Source organism: Triturus cristatus, chromosome 7 (genome assembly GCF_964204655.1).
Source record: "Triturus cristatus chromosome 7, aTriCri1.1, whole genome shotgun sequence".
Lineage (NCBI taxonomy): Eukaryota > Metazoa > Chordata > Amphibia > Caudata > Salamandridae > Triturus > Triturus cristatus.
Window position 1 is genome coordinate 744059516 of NC_140590.1, and position 20509 is coordinate 744080024.

The 20509-nt window shown below is 46.0% G+C and overlaps 1 protein-coding gene across 2 annotated transcripts in view; it reads left to right on the forward strand.

Moving 5' to 3' along the window:
- Positions 1–20509, forward strand: part of DNAH17 (dynein axonemal heavy chain 17) — a 14992541-nt gene that overhangs the window by 1432771 nt on the left and 13539261 nt on the right. The gene's annotated exons all lie outside the window — the stretch shown is intronic.

Below are 20509 nucleotides of genomic sequence, written 5' to 3' on the forward strand. Positions count from 1 at the left end.
GGGCACACATTTCAAGCGTGCTTGTTTTTAATCCCATGCCCGTACTCCATACGAGTGCATATGTTCCATCTTTCCACTGATGCCTATCACCTTCCCATTGTTGTTTCTCCCTCTACCTTGTATACCCCCTCCTGCTATTTGTTGTTATATCAACACAGGCATCAAAATTGCGACACATTTAAGCTGCATTACGAATTAAATCAGAAATGGGGGAAATTGCAGTGCATATCACATGATTTTTAACGCATGCACCACTTCAGTTTGGAATTCTCCCTCTTTCCCCTTCAAGACTGCAGAGTGTAGATTCTTCATGCGCTGGTGTACAAGCTGCTCTTTCTCCCGGCAGACCGAAAATGAGATAAATCTCTTAAGTCGCGAGCACAATACAACTCCACAGGCACCACGGGACCCCTGAGGCATGCCTGAGTCAATTAGGTGACCAGTCAGCAATCCATTATTTTCCAAGCTGGTAAGCATGAATGTGGAGCACCGCCAAGGATTACAGCACAGGCAGCTATTATTCTTGGTATATTTTCTCAATCCGATTAGTGTCCAGCGGCTGGCACTAGAAGAGAGCTGCAGCGTCTGGTACCAGGAGATGCATCTCTTATAAATTTTACATGACAAAAAGTACAGGGGCATTGGTAAAGCAGAGGGGCAGTTATAACAATTGAAATCGAAGCAGTGCAAGGTATGTTTTTGTAGTTGGTTGTTCTCTCAGGATGAATATATAATGTGAGCATAGCGTGTATCTTTATTGTTCTCTCTAATGTATTTGTTTTTCAACCCTCTCCCGTTGTTTGGTCTTCTATTTTATTTTTGCAGTTTAACGTAAACCCACCCTAAAGGTATTGAAGTGCTTTAGATGAGCACTACATTACAGTAAATGACAAGCAACATGCAGTGACTGAAATCTAGCAGTTTATCAGCCTTTCTAAGGAGAAAGGGGACGATTAGGGTCCTTGAAGCGATTTACTGCTTCTTGAGATCACTCTGGTGGAGATCATGTGATTTGCAAACAACTACAGGATGTTCAGCCTCCCACAGAGACTCGAAATTCCCCAGCTTCTAGATTCACTGCTCTAGTTCTTGCACCATAGGGTGGCTGGCACTACTTCCGACCGCACAGTTAAAAAGCATTTCCATTATGCATTCCAAAGCAGCGACGGACATATTGTACGTTGCTCTGTGACCGCATTTCTATAGAAGCACTCTTTCCACAACCAAAGCTCTGTACTCAGTTCCCTCACCACCAAGCAAGGGTACCCCAAGGCATTCCAGAAGAATGCGTTCACTATCCAGGTCACCCATGCCCTCTGCAAAATATTCTTTAAACAGCAACTCCATGCCCAGGTTCAAACTTATGAGCTGAGTTTTCACGCCGCTTCCCGAGGGGAGGTACATCAAATCGCTCCATTAGCTGTTTTCTATAGCATCAGTGATCAACAGTGTGGCAAGTGAAAGTTTTACTGGTAAGTTTCTATCAGACCATGTATGTGGGTGTGTTTTTTTTTTTTTTAACAGGATTTAAATTTTCTGTATTCTCGTGGAAATATGTGTAAATAAACAGGTCTCCAGATTTTTGCATCTATTACTCTGGCCACCGATTTATGACCAGAGCTTCAGGAAACTAGAAAAGCAGAGCACCAGCACAGGAAGCTTCTATGCCCAGTGACTGAGAGAACTCAAGGCCCTCACCACTGTTGTAAAAATAAATATTTTATCTGGCACGACCCACAGTGGGAACTCTGCGCAGTGGAAGGCCCTTTGCAAAGCTGGACTGGTCACCTTTCTGTTACTTATTGCTATATCTAGGTTTTAAACTGGTACTAATGGTGTCTAAGATGGCGGCTGAGGAAGTCGGACTTCTTGGAGCTCTGCCGACCAGGACACTGAATGGGGAGGTCGCTGTCATCTGCAGAGCCCGACGACACCTGATTTGGCACTGTATCAAGCCCCTGCACTAAGCCACTGCCAATGGGGATTTGGATGCTGTGTAGCACCCCAACGTGACTAGAGATGGCCGCATTGGATGACTCACGATGACGGGCACCATGGCTCCTCGGTCTTGAGGAGGAGACAGGTTACGGTAAGTCCATCCATGCTCTTGGGCTTCCAGCCTCTGTCATGCCTCCCCGGCTGGGCAATAGTCGCCTGCCACAACAGCAATGACTCTTGCATACGAGGGAGGACTGCCTACTCCAGGTGGCAACTGCGGCCTGCCTCCGGCACGGCCATCGCGGTTAAGGATGTGGGTCACAGTGAAGCCCTGCGACTGCGAGCCCTGCCTGGAATAACTGTTGTGGGACTGCCACGATTTGCCCGCCCTCTCACTGCATCGGCTGTCCTGCCCACCGGCCTGCAAGTGAGGGGTTGTGGCTGTGTGCCAGCCTGTTCTTGTTGCCACAGCTGCATCCCTCGAAGGCCTACCTGCGGTTTCCAGATTTACAGTGGCCCCCAGCCCTGGTTTGGGGGCCACTGTGTTGAATACCACTTGAACAGTAGGCAGCCACAGTTGGCTGTGGTGCGGTTCGAGGGTCTTCCTGTCTTTGACCTTCTGCAGCCCTCTGGATAGCGGCCTGTCCTGCTCCAGTGCCTGCCCTCCTTGTTGGGCATGGCAGGTTGAATCCAGGGGAAATTGAGGTCGTTGTGGGGCTCTTGAAAGGTGGCGATGCCCTCCATCCTATACACAACGTTACTGCCCGAGTAAGGGCCATCTGCCATTGGCAGCCACAGGGTGGCAGTGCGTTCCATTGAACCTTTTCATCTGTATTTGAATAAGGCATTCTCAACTCTGGATCCCTGTGTAGTGGTGTGTCACTATGTGGAGCAGCTTCTGGCTTCAGTCACACTCTTATCACCCGAAGTGCTGTTCATCCTGATAGGGTGTCTTCACGACGGGACTGTGGTCATCACTTTGCTTACATCCTCGCATATGGTGCCCACAACGAACCGCTGCCCAGAGATTATAACTAATTAAGGCCCCTCCTCCCTCCCGGATTGCCCCACGCTTTACACAGCAGGTGTTCTCTCTCCAGACTTTTAGCACCGTGGCGACAAATTGATGTGATTGGGTTGCTAACTCTCTCTCCACAAGACCTACTATCATGGACGCCTCTTTGAAAGACCTCTAGTCTTCACTACGCCCGCTGCAAAGAAGACAGATCCGCCTCACAAAGTGCGGCTGGGTGCCCAGGCTACGGAAACGTCAGTGGCAGAAGATATAAATACTGGTAAAGCTCTTGTTACAAGAGCCTTTCTGGAACACCTGGTTGGAATTCTTAGAGAAGAATTTGCATCTCTTAAACAAGACATAACCACTGAGATAAAAGACATCCGCCACAGATCTTCTAGAGAGCCACCACCGCCATAGCACCCAAACTACGACACACTATCAACTCCACCTTCGAAAGCGGAAAATTCCCAGACGACTGGAAATGCACAGAAGTCAAGCCCCTCCCCAAGAAGCCCTCTGCAGACCCGACGGACCTCAAAAGGTACAGATCCAGCTCTCTCCTCCCCAGCCAAATTCGCTGAAAAAATCGCCAACATCCAGCCCACAAACTTCATTGAAACTAACTCCGTCCTCGACTCCACCCAGTCTGGATTCCACAGCAACCACAGCACCAAGACCACCCTCCCAGCCGCCATAGAGGACATCCGCACTCTCCTCGACCAGGGCCACACGGTGGCTCTCATCCTACTGGACCTCGCTGCAGCCTTCGATACCGTCTCCCACCGAACAGCGCCAGACTCCACTGACGTTGGCATACAGGGTACCACACTCGATCTCTTCTTTCCTCACCGGCCGAACTCAAAGAATCAGACTCCCGCCCTTCCTTTCCAAACCCACAGATATCAGCTGCAGAGTACCCCAAGGATCATTGCTCAGCCCTACGCTCTTCAACATCTACAGGCCCCCCTCGCTGCCATCGTCGGACAGCATGGACTCGGCATAGTATCTTACACCGAAAAACACCCAGCTCATCCTCTCTCTCTCAAAGGAACCCGACACCACCAGACTCAGCTTCCAGGAAGGAATGAAAGAAGTTGTGTCCTGGAGGAGCAGCAGCTGTCTGAAGCTCAACTCGGAGAAGACAGATGTCCTCTGACCCACCCCCTCCACATGGGACAACACCTGGGGGCCCACGGCAACCCCCCCAAACCCACAGACCTCGGCATCTTACTCGACTCCTTCCTCACCATGACCTGACAGATCAACGTCGTCTCCTCCACGTGCTTCAACACCCTCTGCATCCTCCCCAAGACCTTCAAATGTATCCCCCCTGAATCCAGAAAGACAGTCACCCATGCAATCATAACCAGCAGATTGGACTACGGAAACGTCCTCTATGCTAGAATCAACAATTTCCTGCTCCGGAAACTCAAGACCATCCAGAATACCGCTGCCAGACTCGCCCTCAGCATCCCACGACAAGATCACATCACCCAGCACCTATGAGACCTCCACTGGCTCCCTATCGAGAAGAGTGTGACCTTCAAGCTACTCACTCATGCCTACAAGTCCCTCCACAACACCGGACCCCAATATCTCAACGAAAGAGTCTTCTTTTACGCACCCAAGAGAACCCTCCGATCCGCCGATTTCTCCCTTGCCTAAAAACCCGCATCCGCAGAGCCAGAACGGGTGGAAGAGCCTACTTCTACATTGCGGCAAAGACCCGGAATGAACTCCCCCGCTCAGCAGCAGACGTTCACCCACTCTGCAAGCTTTTAGGAAGAGCTTCAAGACCTGGCTCTTTGTGTGAGACTGAGCTGCACAATTTCCCCCTAACCCACCCAGCGCCTTGAGATCCTCACGGGTGAGTAGCGTGCTTCACAAATGATTGATTGATTGAGCGACTTGGGTCAATGATTAAACTCCCCGGAGCATGCCCAGGATCCCGGGAGGAGGAATTGGATGGGCACCACTGTGAACCTTTGGAGCTATGCGATAAAAATAATGAGCTCCGATATCAGCTGGAGGACCTAGAAAACCAATCCTGTTGCTCAAACATTCACATCAAAGGGGTTTGGTTCCTATACAAGCGGTATCCGGCAAACTGGAGGACTTTGTCATCAGACTCTTTCGCCATGTAGCTTTAGCTCTTGCAGATGAAGAGATCGCTCTTAATCGCACATTCTAGGCTGGCCGCACTGCAATTACCCCTGGTTAACCCAAGGACCTCCTCATGTGCCTTCATTTGTACCGCCAGAAGGAGATCATTATGAAATCGCCCCGATACTAGGCAGCCATAAAATTTGACGGTCTGCTGTTGTGGCTCTGTTAAGACCTCTCTATAATAACCTAACAATGACGAAGAGCTCTCCTGCCTTTAACAGACTTCTTATGAAATAAAAACATCAACTACAAATGGGGACATCCCTTCCGCCTCCAGTTTGTCTAGCAGAATGAAGTACGCAGTATTCGCATTCTTGAGCATGCACGTTCGCTCCTACTCATGCCCACATTCTTGTTGGAAGCACAGGTCCCCCTGCCTCCTCATGACCCAGTTATGGCTAAATCGGAGTTTCGACGCTCTACTCAGCGAAGGAAGAAAACATTTATTAAACCCTCCGAGGATGAAAGTCACAAAGAGCAGGACATGCCGCTTTGACAGTCACCGCATTGTGACAGTACAACAGATGTGGGCAGTGAACACGGATCCTTTCTAGTGAGCCTTAGAGTGCCTTTGGTTCCTAAACAGGGGCCCTTTGCCTTAACCTCTAGGTTACTGATCATAATCTCACAATGATCTCCCCCTACTCGTTGACATTGAACCTTCCGGAAAAGCTACATATCCTTATGGGACCAGTGACCCTACAGCGTCATCGCTGACGACATGGACCCTCGCAGCTCATTTATTATTGTTCAGAGACGGGGAACTTCCTTGGTATTCAGTTCCTTATCTCTTTTCCTTTCTCTCCTCCTAATGCCCTACATCTGTCTCACCACCCCCTTGGCTTCCTGGTGCCGTCACCTGCATGGTAAGGCTGTCTCCTTTCACGTATAAGCAGGGCACACACTACCTTATTATTTTTTTACAGAGTTTTATATAGCGCAAACTTGACCCGAAGGTATCTGGGTATCAGAGCGCTTTACATAGCACCAGTTGCATTACATGAGGACACATTAATTTTTTATTTTTCTTGTTAGGTATGGGGAGATTAAGTGATTTGCCCAAAATCACAGGATGTTCAGCGTCATTGCTGAGACTCAAACCCAGTTCCCCAGATTCGAGGTTGACCGCCCTAGCCGTTAGGCCAACTCCTCTCCCCTACATGGGTAAATGGTGACTATTATCAGTCTAAATGTTAGGAGTCTCAATTCTCTGGTGAAACGCCTGGCACTGCTGTCCTTCTTTCGGGACATGGAGTGCGATATTTGGCTTCTACTAAAGACACACCTAATCAAGTCGGACTGGAAGCACCTTTACTCCCGTTGGTTCGACCGCCAGAACTTTTCCTCTGGGCTGATTAAGAAGGCGGGAGTTGCGATTCTTTTAGCAACACACTTCCCAGGGCGGGTGACATATGTTCATGTTTAGCTGCCTGGTAGGCTCCAAACACTGCGTATAGACTTATACGGACTTTGGCGAACATAAATGCTCCCTGTAGGAGGCTGGCTTAGTATATGGTGCACACTTATTTAAGTAAAGCACCCTGCACTAATCCAGACAACCCGTATGATGATTTTAGTGGTCTTAGACAACATAGAAAGCTCTCTAAGCAGTAGCTGTCGAGAGCAGCCTTCAGGCTTAGTCCAGAGGAGTGTTAAGCAGCTTGAGTTACCAGTACTAATCGTGTAGTGTAGATTTTACAAAAAATTACAAAACACTGTAGTCATAAAAACAGTAATATTTATTATACACACCCCTACCACATTGGTATATTTCCTAACTGGAGATCAAAACACAATACACACACTATTTCAAAAGGAGAACAGGTGAGTAGCACAAATACACAGTGGTCTCCAGGGGAGACCAAACAATATACTAAAAGTGGAATGCGAACTGCGAACAAAGTCGAGACTTGACCCAGATGATTTAGAAGAGCTGGGGACCCAAGGAATCACCCATGGTAAGTACCTAGGAACCCCATGGAGGTTGTGTGCAGAGTGGAAATGCAACCGCGTACTCAATGCAAGTCAATGGCGCAGTTGCAGTTTTTAAGAAGAAAGACCCTTCACAGTGGACCCTGAAGAAACCCAGTGGAAGATGGAAGGTTGGATAGTCACCCCACCCATGGATAACCCAAGGAACAGGATACCTAAAACAGGGAAGCCGGGTGCATAGATGTGCAGTGATGTCAGAAACCATCGTAGGCTACAATGGAGAACTTCAGTAAAGATGCCACTGGCCAAGAAGGTGAAAGAGTCCGGAGGAATTCAAGAATAGATTCTTGAAGAGGAGTACCTGCAAGCAGAGGCGACAGTCTATGCCACTCAGGAGTGACCAGGTGGCACGGAAGACCAATGACCACTGATGACTGAAGATGCAGGAAAGTTGAGTATGATCTTGTTGCTGTATCTGTGAGGGCCAGGCAATACTGTGACCAGGAGCCGTTCATGAGCTGTCCCACGTCGGAAGTCGAGAACTAGGGTGCATCCAGCGGGAGCACCAACAAGCCTTGGCAGCAGCAATAGACGTGATAAAAGAAGAAGGTGCGGTGTCATTACAAGTAAGGTCCAAGGGACTCACCAAGTGCACTAGAGTCAAAGCAGGCCCCAAGCAAGTAGGGGAGCCCACTGAAGCCAAGGAAGACCCTCTAAAGGACCCATGGGCCGAAGGCACAGGAGTCGCAAGAGGACCTCGAGCAGCTCACCAAAGATGCAGGCCCACGGAGCTGAGGACAAAGATCTTGGTAGGAAGAGATGCTGGAGGCTGGAGCTTCTTGTAGCTCGAAGCTCTCTGGAGGACTGAGTCAACATGCCTTGGCATTGGCAAGTTGACGCAGTGCACAGAGGTGCTGTTCCAGCGATTCCAACCAGGAACACTGGCCTCAAACTTGCTGAGAAGACAGTGTGGTCTTGATAGAGTTACAGAACCACCACCTGTGTTGCTAAACCTTTCGGAGTCCATGCGGCCTCAGGAGCAGCAGACTGGTCAGCTTTGTTGCGGTGCCTGCAGATGCAGAGGAGTGACTCCTTCATTCCAAAGGAGATTACTCCGGATGTCTTTGATGCCCACAGGTCTGGAGGAGAACCTAGATGAAGCACAGGCACAAACGATGCAGAAGACCGGCAGAACAACGTGACCAGGAGCACCAGGAGTCTTCCTGGATGCAGTCTTGGTTCCAAACAAAGCCCAAGGTGCCCAGATGGTTGAAGTTGAAGTGGTTTCGGATCTGAATCTTGCCAGATGACGAATCTGAAGAGGTTGTGAACTTCATTGCTTCCTCTGGTTTCATACACCACATAGTTCTCCAGAACTGGAGTTGAGTGTATGGCTGAATCCTAAATGATGATATGCGCTACTTGTAGTGGCTGATGGGATTCAATATCAATGAAGAGGCACCCACAGGTAAGCCCATAAGTACCCTAGGGAAAGGGTTCTACCCTGCTCCTTTAACCTCTATCATAAAAAAGGGTTTGTGAGAGATATTTATACTGGTTGACACTCAAATTATCTGAAATTTGCTTATTCTGGCCCCTTTTTACTTCTTCAAGATGAAGAACCTGGCCAGGGTAGCCTAGGTAAATAGGCAGCATAATCTGTCTCTTTTTCTTAAGTGCCTTTGCAGGCCTTCCTGAAGAAAGGTGAAAATCTACACTTGAGAAAATATATATATATACACTCCTCTCTCTCTCCCTTTCTCTCCCTCTCCCTCTCCCTCCCCCCCCCCCCGCTCCGAGAAAAGAAGTTACAAGTAAGAAACCATTCCTTCTACGTTCCCTTGCTTATGCTCCGCTCAGAAGCAGTAGGGCAGTCGTGTCTCTGGTTGGGAGCAGCACCAGCTTGCTTCAGTGCTAGCTGTTGGTGTGGGTGATAACTCCTCCTGTAGGGAGAGTTCGATTTTTACTTCATGTCATTTTTTTTTCAATTGCTGGCATGATGAACCCATTTTCATTACGAGATTTTGTCGCTTATCCTGTGGAAAGGCTACTCTGTTTCATGGAGGTTTTAAATTGTTTTTTAGATGAACTTTTAAATCTTCCATCCGAGCAGACAACGCCTCAGAAATAGTAACACATTTAATTATCACTGGAGCGCATGTACAGTCAGTCTTAGCTGTAGCTGCATACTGTTGTGCACAATTGATCAGATTGTTTCATTCTGCCATTTTTTGGTCAATTCCGGATACTAAGGTTTCCATTATGTTCAATAAATCAATTTGAACATCCATTTTCTCTGATTGTTATGATAGCGGTTCTAGCGTTAGTTGCGATGTCCTAAACAACATATCCCATGCAGTGGCTAGATTCTTCATTTCTGATTGATCCTGATGTAAGGGGAATTTAGTAGTAGTTTGTCCTTGGTCTTTTTGATTATGTTTTGAGGTCAGAGGGGCATCTCATGCAGATTTGGGGTTTGCACATTCGTGTTTGGTTGGTTCACAACCTGGGCAGGTTGTTAGATTTAATCCTGCTGGGTTTAACCATCCATTCACTTCAACTTTAACTTCTATTGGAAATGGATTTCCATTTGTTAGAAGCTGTGTTGACAAATGATATGCTCCTTTCTGTTCTTGACATTGCTGATTTGGTGACACTGGGATTACAGACAAGAGTTCCAGATCACTATGTGGGCCCCACATGATCTCTATGCTTTCCCTTGGAGCAGGCTTTTGATTTCCCTCAATTTTATCTTTAGGAGTGGGTGATTTGGTACTATATGTCTGTGAAGGGTAGTTAGTATTTTTCATTGGTAAATGGGCTTGGGCAAAATGTTTGAGTCATGAGGCGTAGAAAAACAATATTACTCTGGTCTTTTAAGAAATCAAATTGTTGTGGAATTTTCTGAGATCACTCGAGTATACCGGCTACTGGTAAAATTAATGACTGACTATCTCTTGTTCATTTTGATTTTGTATTTTTTGCAGGTTGTGAGAGCTGTAGCCTTTTCTTCTTTTTTGATACAATGTGTGGAAGCCTTTCCCTTCCTGACCTCATGACGTGATATTTGTAATATCGAGGGTGGTGTAACAATTTTCTTTCTTTCCCACCAAAGATATTTAATGGCGTGGTATTGGTTTTCTACGTCTTTCAAGATTCGACACGTCCTGTTGCCACCAATTTTTTTATTTCCAACTTTTTGTTTACATTTTGACCACAGGAGTTTGGTGCATCACTTCTAGGTAAAGTAATCAGGTAATGGATGAATTGTTGCTCCCAACAAGTCCACATTCCGGAGATCTCTTTTCTCCTGACTAGGTGTGGATAAAAACACAAAAACACAAGTAGCAAAAGTAATACTCCATGCATAAGCGTTGTATGGGGTACTTTTGGATAACATAATTGTCAAACAGTTAAAAAAAGCACATGGAAATGTTATGTAATATATGCTCCCTACAGGAGTGTGCAGCGCTTATCCAGCGTAGCTAGAGTTCAATCTGAGGTTTGAAAACTCCTTTACATCAGCTAGCCACACACTCTTTTGCCCACTGTAGGAAGGTGGATATCTGACTATGGTTACCCCCAACTTTTTGCCTAGTGTCTAGCTGGTTTTTCGACTTAGTTGGCCTGAGATCCTGCCATTCAGGGTCTCAGGCTGTCTGCTCTCTCTTTAAAATGGACTCCATGTACCCTAGGTACATTCCCAATTGGTAAGGATCACCTTATTGGACCCTGTACAGTGTACCCTAGGTACCCAGGGCATAGGTGTACCCCAGGCCTCCCAGGGGCTGCAGCATGTATTATGCCACCCCTGGTTGGCCTTCCAATCAGACACAACTGGCTGATCACTCAGCTGGGGCAAGGTCGTGTAATCACCCCTTGCTTAGATATAGTATGCCTATATCTACCCTTATATATAGACACATGTGTACCTGTCAGTCACTCCTATGGCAGGCCTTAACAATCCTGGAGGCAGAGTGCTTGGTAACATGTGAGATGGTGCTCTAGCATGAGCTGAGCCTGTCTGCAGCTTTCGGAACCATGTCCTTATAGCTGTTCTATGATATAGCCTACCATATACTCTTAAAGTGCCTTATAATCTTAAACGGTTATGGTAACTATGGTTTGGCTTTATCAAAACATGTCGTGTAAGGTGTCTAACACTTTGGAATAATACCCCCATCCCATTTCTGGGGATGAGGATATTATCCCTCCCTTCTAGTGGGAGAAGACATGTTGTAACCTATTTACCCGGTTAAACTTAACCACAGTCCCAGCATCACAAAATGGATGCTGCTGCCACAGACACGAGTCTGACCTCCTGCTGCTGGGAGTGATCCCGGCAAGGGAGGCTTGGACAATAGGTTTCCTGCCTTGGGAGGTGCGAGCACCACCCCAGACAGGCCTTAGTGTATTGAGGCAGGGAGGGATGAAAAGAATGAGACATACCTGGGGCACACAAGGTGTCCCGTGCATAGTCCAGTTCAAACCGGTGCTGGGGCACTCCAGCCCCAGTCCTGGCGTGAAACTGGACAAAGGGAAGGGGGTGTAACCACCCCCCTCCCAGGTCCCACCCATAAGGCGTGACCTAGCAGGCAACCCAGCCCCCCAGATTAGTATAAGAGTGGTAGCTGGGCCCCAGGAGATTAGATTATCCTGAACCTGCAACTTGAACAGAAACTCTGGACCTTCGACATTCGACGAAAGAAGAAGACTGAAGAATCTCCCTTGTGGCCAAGGAGTGGCTACCCTGTGCAAACAGGCACCATCAAGAGACTACCCTTTGCTTTGCTGAAGTTCTACGAGGGACCGACTGCAGAGCCCGACCAGAGCCTTGACTTCCAGACTTCTCCGACCCTGATCCACATCCACAGCCGAGCTGAGATCCGTGGAGGTGACGAGAGACGTGGGACCGGCTACCTGGGAAAAGTGGCTAGTATCTTCCAGCGCAGCTTCTGAGGCACCCTCGAAGTTGTGCACCGGGGATTGAGAGGCCCCAACCCCAAGCACCATCTGCACCGAAGATCAGCCCCCCACACTCCACGAGTCCTGCGTGGGGCCCTTCTGCATTTTCCTGCTTGCCGCGCCTGTCCGGTTGCTTGCCCGTTGGCTAGTGGCCTCTGTGACGACGCATCCTGAAATCTTCACTGCTGGTTTGGCTCCTCCAGACTGGCTCCCGCTTCCTTGCAAAAGAGAAGCACCCCAGACCTTCCTGGTCTGCACCAGAAGCAAGTCCTCCGTTCTTCGTGGGTTCCGCTTGCCAAGGCTTGGTGAGTCCTAGTTCGACTTCGACGCCGCCGACAGCAAGAGCCTTCGTGGGACAGCTCGCCTCCTGGTCCTGGTCGTCCTCGACGTCTCCTGGTACCCGTGGCTGCAGCGATAAGCTTCACCTTCACCTGCAATCTTCACAACATCGCCTTGTTCCTTCCTGGTTCCACGTGGTCACTGGCTAGTGACCTTGACTCTGTCCCTTCTGCTTGCAGGTCTCCTCTCTTCTTGATCCCAGCCTTGGGATCCACCGGACACTCTTCACTGACTGCCTGTCAGCAACTTTCCTTCAGGCATCCATAGAAGTCCACGACGAAACCCGACGCAAGTTCACACCTATGCACCCGCAGCCCGTGGGCTAGGTAACTTGGGTACTTCGGTGCTCACAATGGTAGTGACTATCCTAGGGTCTAGTTTCCGAGTCTCGACTCTCTAGCTGCTTCAGAAGTGTCCTTAAACTGTTAATTTCTAACTGCTAGTAATTCTATCGACTTTTACGCATTACGCGTGAGTGTTTCCACTCTGCACCTGAATCCTGTGGGCCTCCCACTTCCTAACTGTTGCTAGTGTAGTGTAGCCCCAGCGATTCCCTAGGCCTAGGCCTATCCTATTTCCGTGACAGTGGTCCTTATACCACTTCTTTAGTATATGGTTTGCGTGGCCCCTAGGGCCTAACTGTATTACTTACCTGTGTGACTTAATGTATGCTTAAATAAGACTGTGTTGTACTTACCTCTAATCTCATAAAGAGTGCTGAGGGTTTGACTAGAATAAATACACTTTATTTTATATATATATCTGTTGTGGTGTCCTTTCATTTGGTATTCAAGGGATTATATATGGTATCAGAGCTGGCTTCACATGCCATTCACAGTTTAGCCTAAGACTGCTCTTGTCCATGCTACCACTAGGATAGCTGGTCTATAAGGTTGACTTTACAACCAATCACCATAAGGGTTGTTTGGACTGATATAAGGTGTACACTAGAACTAGTGACATCATACATTCAGGCCAACTTCTCACACTAAACACCAGAAGTTAATTTGATCTTACCCAGTAAGGCATTCTACAGCTGCTCTGTACCCGTCAGCTTCTGGTAACAAAAAAGGCAGAGATTTTATTAAAGAGGTAAAATGTGATTGCTCACCGATTTGCCATGGGTTAATTAGTGAAAGAAGGAAATCAAAAGTGATGAATAATATTAACGGTTTGTGGGCAAAATCGCAGTCTTATGTTCTTCACATAAAGAGCAGGAGCATTTATGTTACCCTACAAAGGCTACACAGCCACCGAGAATTAAATGGGACAAAGCTTGCAGGTATCACTCTGTCAAGAGTATGGTTCTCTCAGGATGTGGTCTGGAATGTGTAGTCCTTGAGTTAGACTGTAAAAACAAACCTACAATTTACAGAATGAACACACAAAAGTAGCAGTGTACACAACTTGACCTCTCTAAGATTATTATACAGGCAGTCAAGTCCGTTTCTTTGACAAAATTACAATAAAGTACTCTTAACTGAACTTTAGGCCAGGTTCCTCCCTTGAAGCCAGGCGCCCAACTAAGAACCCTTACTAGCTGAATGAACCTTTATTTTGCAAGGATCGCTTGTCTCAGTAGGGTTATCAATCGGTCTGATGATCATAGGTCAAAGCAGGCAGGATCTATGAAGAATACTATCCCTCCTTTTTAGGTCTGGTCTAGACAAAGCAAGCTGCATGGTTATAAAAGGCCTTTCTTTTGTGGGTTCACCAAAAATATACATTGTGCTTATTCCCACCCATTTCTTACCATTGGTTGTCTTTAATGTCACTCTGATTTGGTTGCTTCTTATTCAATGCTTTGCATTCTCCTTCTTGGGTTTGTCCCTACTCAGGAGCAGGGCCTCTTTACCATACTTGTGACTGCCTGATTTGTATCCTTCATCTAGTCAAGTTTAGGGAACTACTTTTTTATTTTATTTAAGTATCCTATGAGACGGCATGTGTTTTCCAACTCTTCCTGTGTGCTTCTCCCCCATTTCATGTTGCTCTCTCCGTCATGTGCTAGCCCTTTCTGCTGTGCTGCTTTAACCTCCACCCTTCATCCACTCCCCTTCTTGCATCGGCAAAAAAAAAAATCCAGTGTGATTTTATTGGTGCAGGCATGTATGGTAACGTATGCACAATGACGAAGCCATTTCACATACATAGAGCCATTTTGACAATGTTTTTTTTTTTTTTTTAGTCCTCATTGTGTAACTCTGATAGTAGAGGAGATCTCGGGGTCCATTTTCTCTATCCCACTTATGCCTTCCTGGCAAAGTTTGCTTTTTCCTGGAATTTTAGAGAGAATAGGAACCCCTTACTTCCATATAATTTAGGAGAAGGTTTCTTATAGAGTGTGGGGGGGGGGGAGCTAGCCATTCTGGCTACTCTTTGAAGCCTTCATCAATATTTGTGTTACTCACACATAATCATCGGACTTTGTGACCAAATTTCAAGAAGGGGCACCAAACCTTCTAGCAAGGTAGGTGTCATAACCTTATATATTTATAAAATCAACCCTTATGCAACTTTTCCCATATCTCCCAAAATGTATATTTCCTAGAAAATGGTTTCTTTTTTTAATCTAAATTATACACTTTTAAAACTGAAGATAGCCAATCCCTATGAAGTGGAGGGGTAGGGCTTAACCAATTTATACACACCTCTCTCCTGGCCAAGAGTATCAGTAAGAAGACCAGGTTTTCCTGAGCTTTATTTACATTTCCTACTATATTTACATCCATCACCCCAAAGATAACTAAATACTTACAAATAGCTGTCTTCCCACTGCCTCTCCTAAAGTCTTACCCACATCCGACCAGAAACCATCGAGGTGGGGGCACAGCTGGAACATGTGCAGGTCATCTGCATTCTGCAGACCACATTTCGGACAACTCTTCACTGCTGCCCCATTAAATTTGGATAACTTCTTCGGCGTCCAATACGCTCTATGAGTGGTAAATAAGTGGTTTCTTTTTAATGCAGTAGAAGTTACAATGGACCAGCATTTGCTCATTGATACTTGCCAAAGATTATTCGTATCTAACGTCGGCAGATCTTTCCCCCATATTCTTTCTTGGATCCGGAAGGCTTCCTCCCCAGCTGCGATAAGCGCCCAATACCAGTACGATATTTCTTTCTTAAATGGATCCTTCTCCAGCATCTTCAATTCTAAAGGAAGGTTTCCCTTTCTGTTTTCTTTTAGTGTCCTTGCCCAGCTTAAAAGTTGATAATATTTGAATTTTGATACCGGGATGTTCATATTTTCAACTAGTATCTCCCAGTCTAGTATTTTATTCTGAGACAACAATTGCCCCCATTCTATTATTCCTGCTGATTTTAGGGGGAGCGCAAGAGTGTCCTTAAGGCATTCTGGTGTACTTGGTGAATCCCAGATCGGGGCTTTGTCGCTTAAAAGGGGAATATCTAAAGTAGATCTTACACAATACCACAACTTAGCGGCAGACTTCAGGACCTTCAGTATTATTTTTTTTAAGTATTTCGGGTGACCGAACTTATATAAAAAGTGGCTTGTGTTGTTTGTCATTTTCTGTAAGAATAATGGTTAGTATGCATATGGGCCTAGCAAAGTCCTGCAAGATTTAAATTGAAAGGCTCTACAATACTCCAAGAGGTCAGGGCTAGCAAGGCCCCCTTGTTCTTTCTTTCTCCTAATTTTGTTCCAGGCAATTCTCGATCTTTTTGAGGACCAGATAAAGCTCGACAGCTCTCCTTGGATTTTCTTTATAGTTTCCCTATTAAACTCCAACGGGATGGCACCAAAAATAAAAGTAAACTTCGGCAGGACTGACATTTTAACTATGTTTGATTTGCCCAAGATCGTTAATGGGAGACCACTCCATACTTTCAGCAGCTTTTTCACCTTGACCTCTATTCTATGGATGTTAATGTGGGATATTTTATCCAGGTTTTTAACTAGATCGATACCCAAATATCTGATTTTATCCTTACAGTATGGACTCAAAAAGGGCTCGTTCCAGGACATAATTTCAGTTTTGGCCTGGTTTATCTGATATCCCGAAATTCTTCCAAAATTGATTAGGGTCTGTTCTAATACACCTAGGGCTTCTTTTAATTCTGACGTAAAAATCATAAGATCGTCGGCATAAAGAGCCACTTTTTTATACCAACTTCGAAAACAAAACGGAGGCATTAAAGGATGCATCCTGAGACTTTCTGCCACTGGCTCAATGTAGAAGTCAAAGAGCAGCGGAGAGAGGGGGCACTCCTGACGAGTGCCTCTCTTTATATGGATATTCTCAGTAAGTATACCGTTTATTCATATTTTAGCTTTTGGGGAATCATAAATATTCGTTACCATATTCTGAATATTATCTCCTAGATTAAACTTCTTTACTACTTCAATTAAGTATGTCCAATTCACTCTATCGAACGCTTTAGCTGCGTTGATGGCGATTATTGATAGAGGTAACCTTTCACAGATGGCAATATCTATTGTTGCGATCAGCTCATGCGTAAAATCCTGTAAATGTCTTTCTGCCAAGAAGCCCTTTTGATTAGGGTTTATCAGCATCCCTGTGATTCTCCCTAGTCTTTTTGCCATAATTTGAGTGAAGATCTTATAATCACAGTTCAAAATCGATATTGGACGGTAAGACTCGCACTTTTTAGGGTTTTTTCCTGGCTTTAACAGGATGGAAATCGTCGCATCTTTCCATGACTCTGGAATTTTACCCTTATGCAGAAAGATTTTATTAAAGAGGGCCGTTAAGGGGGGACCAAAATGTTTTTTAATTTTATATAGAACTCATTTGGGAGAGCGTCAGGACCTGCCGCCTTGCCTCTTTTTAGATTTTTTATAACACCTTCTACCTCATGCATTGATATTTCTGCATTTAGTTTTTCTTTCTCTTCCAGCGAGAGACTAGGGGTGTTTTGGGCATCTACATTTTTTTTTATTTCCCTGATGGTTGGGTTACAGTCTTCCGTATAGAGGTCTGTGAAAAAGGTGGTAAATTCCTGTTTCATTACAGCCTCCTCAGATCCATTCTGGGATGTATTACTTGGGTCTATACTATCAATTTTATTTCTCGCTCGATCCGTTTTGGTTTTCCAGGCTAGCATTTTTCCACAGCCTTCCCCGTATTCATAATGGGCCAATTTGCTACATTCCCATTTCTCTCTAATTCGATCTTCCAGTAGATCAGCTAACATTTCTTTTTGCTTTGATCTTTCAACTTCTAAATCCTGAGTCGTGGGAGATCGTCTATCTGCAAATATCTGTTGGTCAAGTGCTTTAATTTTACCCTCCAGCTTCTGAATCTCATTCTTAAGCCCCCTGGATTTAAATATAGCTAAACCAAAACCTTCCCCCCTTATCACCACCTTATATGCATCCCATATAATTTGGAGAGAGGCGCCCTCACTTTTGTTCTCAAAGTATATGTCTGTTTCTTGATTAAGTTGGTCAATAATTTGGGGGTCCAGTAAAATTGTGCGATCCATCGTCCATCTTGGGGCAACCAACTCCTCTTTCAAATATAGGGTGACCTGAACTGCCGAATGATCCGAAAGATGGGCTGGAAGATGGATCACTACTTGGGTTTTTTCTAATAGCCCTGCATCTAATAGGAAGTAGTCGATTCTCGATTGTGTTCCTAATTTCTTATTCCTAAAGGTATACTTAAGCTGCTTATCTCCCTTGTCCTTCCAGATGTCGATTAAGCTCAGATCCCTTTTATAGATTCCTAACCATCCTCTCATCTTAGGGAGATTATTCACCCCCCCCCCCCCCCCGGGATACCGATCTATTTTCGGGTCGAAAATAATATTAAAATCCCCACCTAAGATCACTGGACTTGTAGCCGTGATCAATTGAGAATAAAGCGATTGGAGAGGGGTGGGATTGTCACAGGCAAGATAGACAATAGGGAGTTGGAGAGAAGATGGCGGCCGGTCGATGAGTCCGGTCGGGAGCTACGTGCTGCGGTAATTGAATACAGCTATGCGGCTGAAGTAAGCTGGGAGAGGTGCTGCTCTCTATCCGAGGAACGCTGTAACGGGGGAGTATGATGAAGTCTCTGGTCTCCCCTCTACTTATTTCTTAACGTTGTCCCCCGTTTGCTGTGAAGCATCTTGATACACTGCGTCCGCATTTTGATTTTTATCACTTACTTTGGATTAGTGGCGGTTAGCGACGGGAGTGCGGGCTTGCCGAGGCATGGTGACCGAGCTTGAAGAAGCCGTTAGTGCCAGTGCTTGTGTGTTTTTTGAGGTGGATCAGGTTGGGGCCAAATCTCGATCGGCTGTGCAGTGCTCGTCCATCCGTGGCTCCGCGTTCCAGAGTTGCTCCGGTTGGTGGGAGGCGGCTTCTCTCGCTCAGAGAAACTGCAGGAGAGCCGTGAGCCGGATCTCGGTGTTTACCCGGGGGAAAGGAGGAAGAGATTCGTCGAGGGACTGTCCTGTATTTTTGTCTGGTTTTGTAAGGCATACAAGTAAATTGCCCCCCCAGACTTTTCAAGACATATGTAGAATCCAAGAGCCGGAAGCAGACTCACTGAAGGAGCCGGAACTAAACACCATAAGACCTAAGGTATTAGAAGGATCCCACTTCAAGCGCAACCAACACATGATTCGGGTAAGCCGGCTCTTTGTGGCAAAAGTGGAGGGGGTAATATCTAATACTAATAAAACAGAGAATATAACTGAGAATACTACCCTGCCCCCTGTAGCTGAGGGTTTGGTTAACTCCCGGAAGGAAGGGGGAGGGGTTCAATCAGCAGATGAGGGTATAGGAGAGCCCCCCCAGCCAGAAAGATGGGCAGGTATTAGCAGTGAGGCGAAAGGGGTTTCCTCTTACTGTTTAAGGAATAGGCAGTTTACTAATACAACCATACCCCAAGTGGTAAAACAGCCCGTTATTCCACGCATCACTAAGAGAGTCTCTCGTAAAGCCCCAAATATACAGGCAAACAAATTAAATCCCAAAAGAGGGCTCCTAGGGGAAAGTGTGGAATTAGGGGAGGGGGGTAGAGCTCCTAAAGTAAAGATTACCCCCTCTTTAAGGTCATACTTCAGGGTTCAAGATCGTGGGCAGAATTGGGAAATAAATAAAGCCCTGGGAAAACAGGTCAATCTTAAGATAGGAATGGAAAATCCCACAACTATGGTTGAGCCAGAAACCCTGACAGAAGGTTTAGTAGGGGAGATAGTTGATTCTTCTATTCAGACCGTGGCTCAAAATCACTCTTCGACCTCTATCCCAACCCAGTCCCAAAGCCCAGCCCTCAGTCCAGTACAGATTCTGGACACAATTACACCTATTAGCCCAGATACATGTCCATTAGAAAACTCAGACACGTCCCAAGACAAAAGGGGAATCAAAATAAGATACAGGAAAAATGTTAGTTGCTCGACGCTAAGCTAAATACATTGAGTAAGAGAGTCTCCTCAGTGGAAGCAGAAGCTGAAGGTTTAAGTAAAAAAGTAGAAACAACACAAAAATAAATTATAGCTCTAAAGGCAAAGGATAAAAGTATTGACGAAAAACTGGAAGCGTTAGAGAACCAGTCCAGGAGATGCAATCTCAGACTTCTCAATGTCCCTGAAGGGCGAGAAGGTTCAGAAATAAAGAAATTCACAATTTCACTCCTAGAGGAGCAGTTTCCCTGGAGTAAATCTTTTGGACTGGAAGAGGACATTCAACGGGTGCATCGGGACCCTTATGGGAAAATCAAGGAGAGGAAGAATCCAAGGAAGATCCTAATAAATTTCAGGACTTACACCATTAAAGAGAGATTTCTAAGTGAGGCTTTGAAAAAGGGTATTTATAATAAAGATGACTAGTCCTTTAAAATCCGCTCGGACATTGCAAAGGTAACGCAAGACAGGCAGTGGGAACTAGGACAGATGATGCCAGAATTGAAGTCTCTTGGAGCAACTGTTCAGATAAAATTTCCTGCAGCCCTCAGGATCATGTGGAGAAATAAGATGCACAACATCAGAGACCCTTAAGAAGTTGAAACCCTCCTAGTTCAAATGCATGAGCAGGCTCGGAAATAGGGGTAGATATAGGCTATAGGTTATAGGCTCAGGCATAGGTATAATAACAGTTTGCATTGTGGATGTGAGTAGCAGCTCACCCTTAGAATGTTTCTTTATTTTTGCTGTAGCACGGAGCTC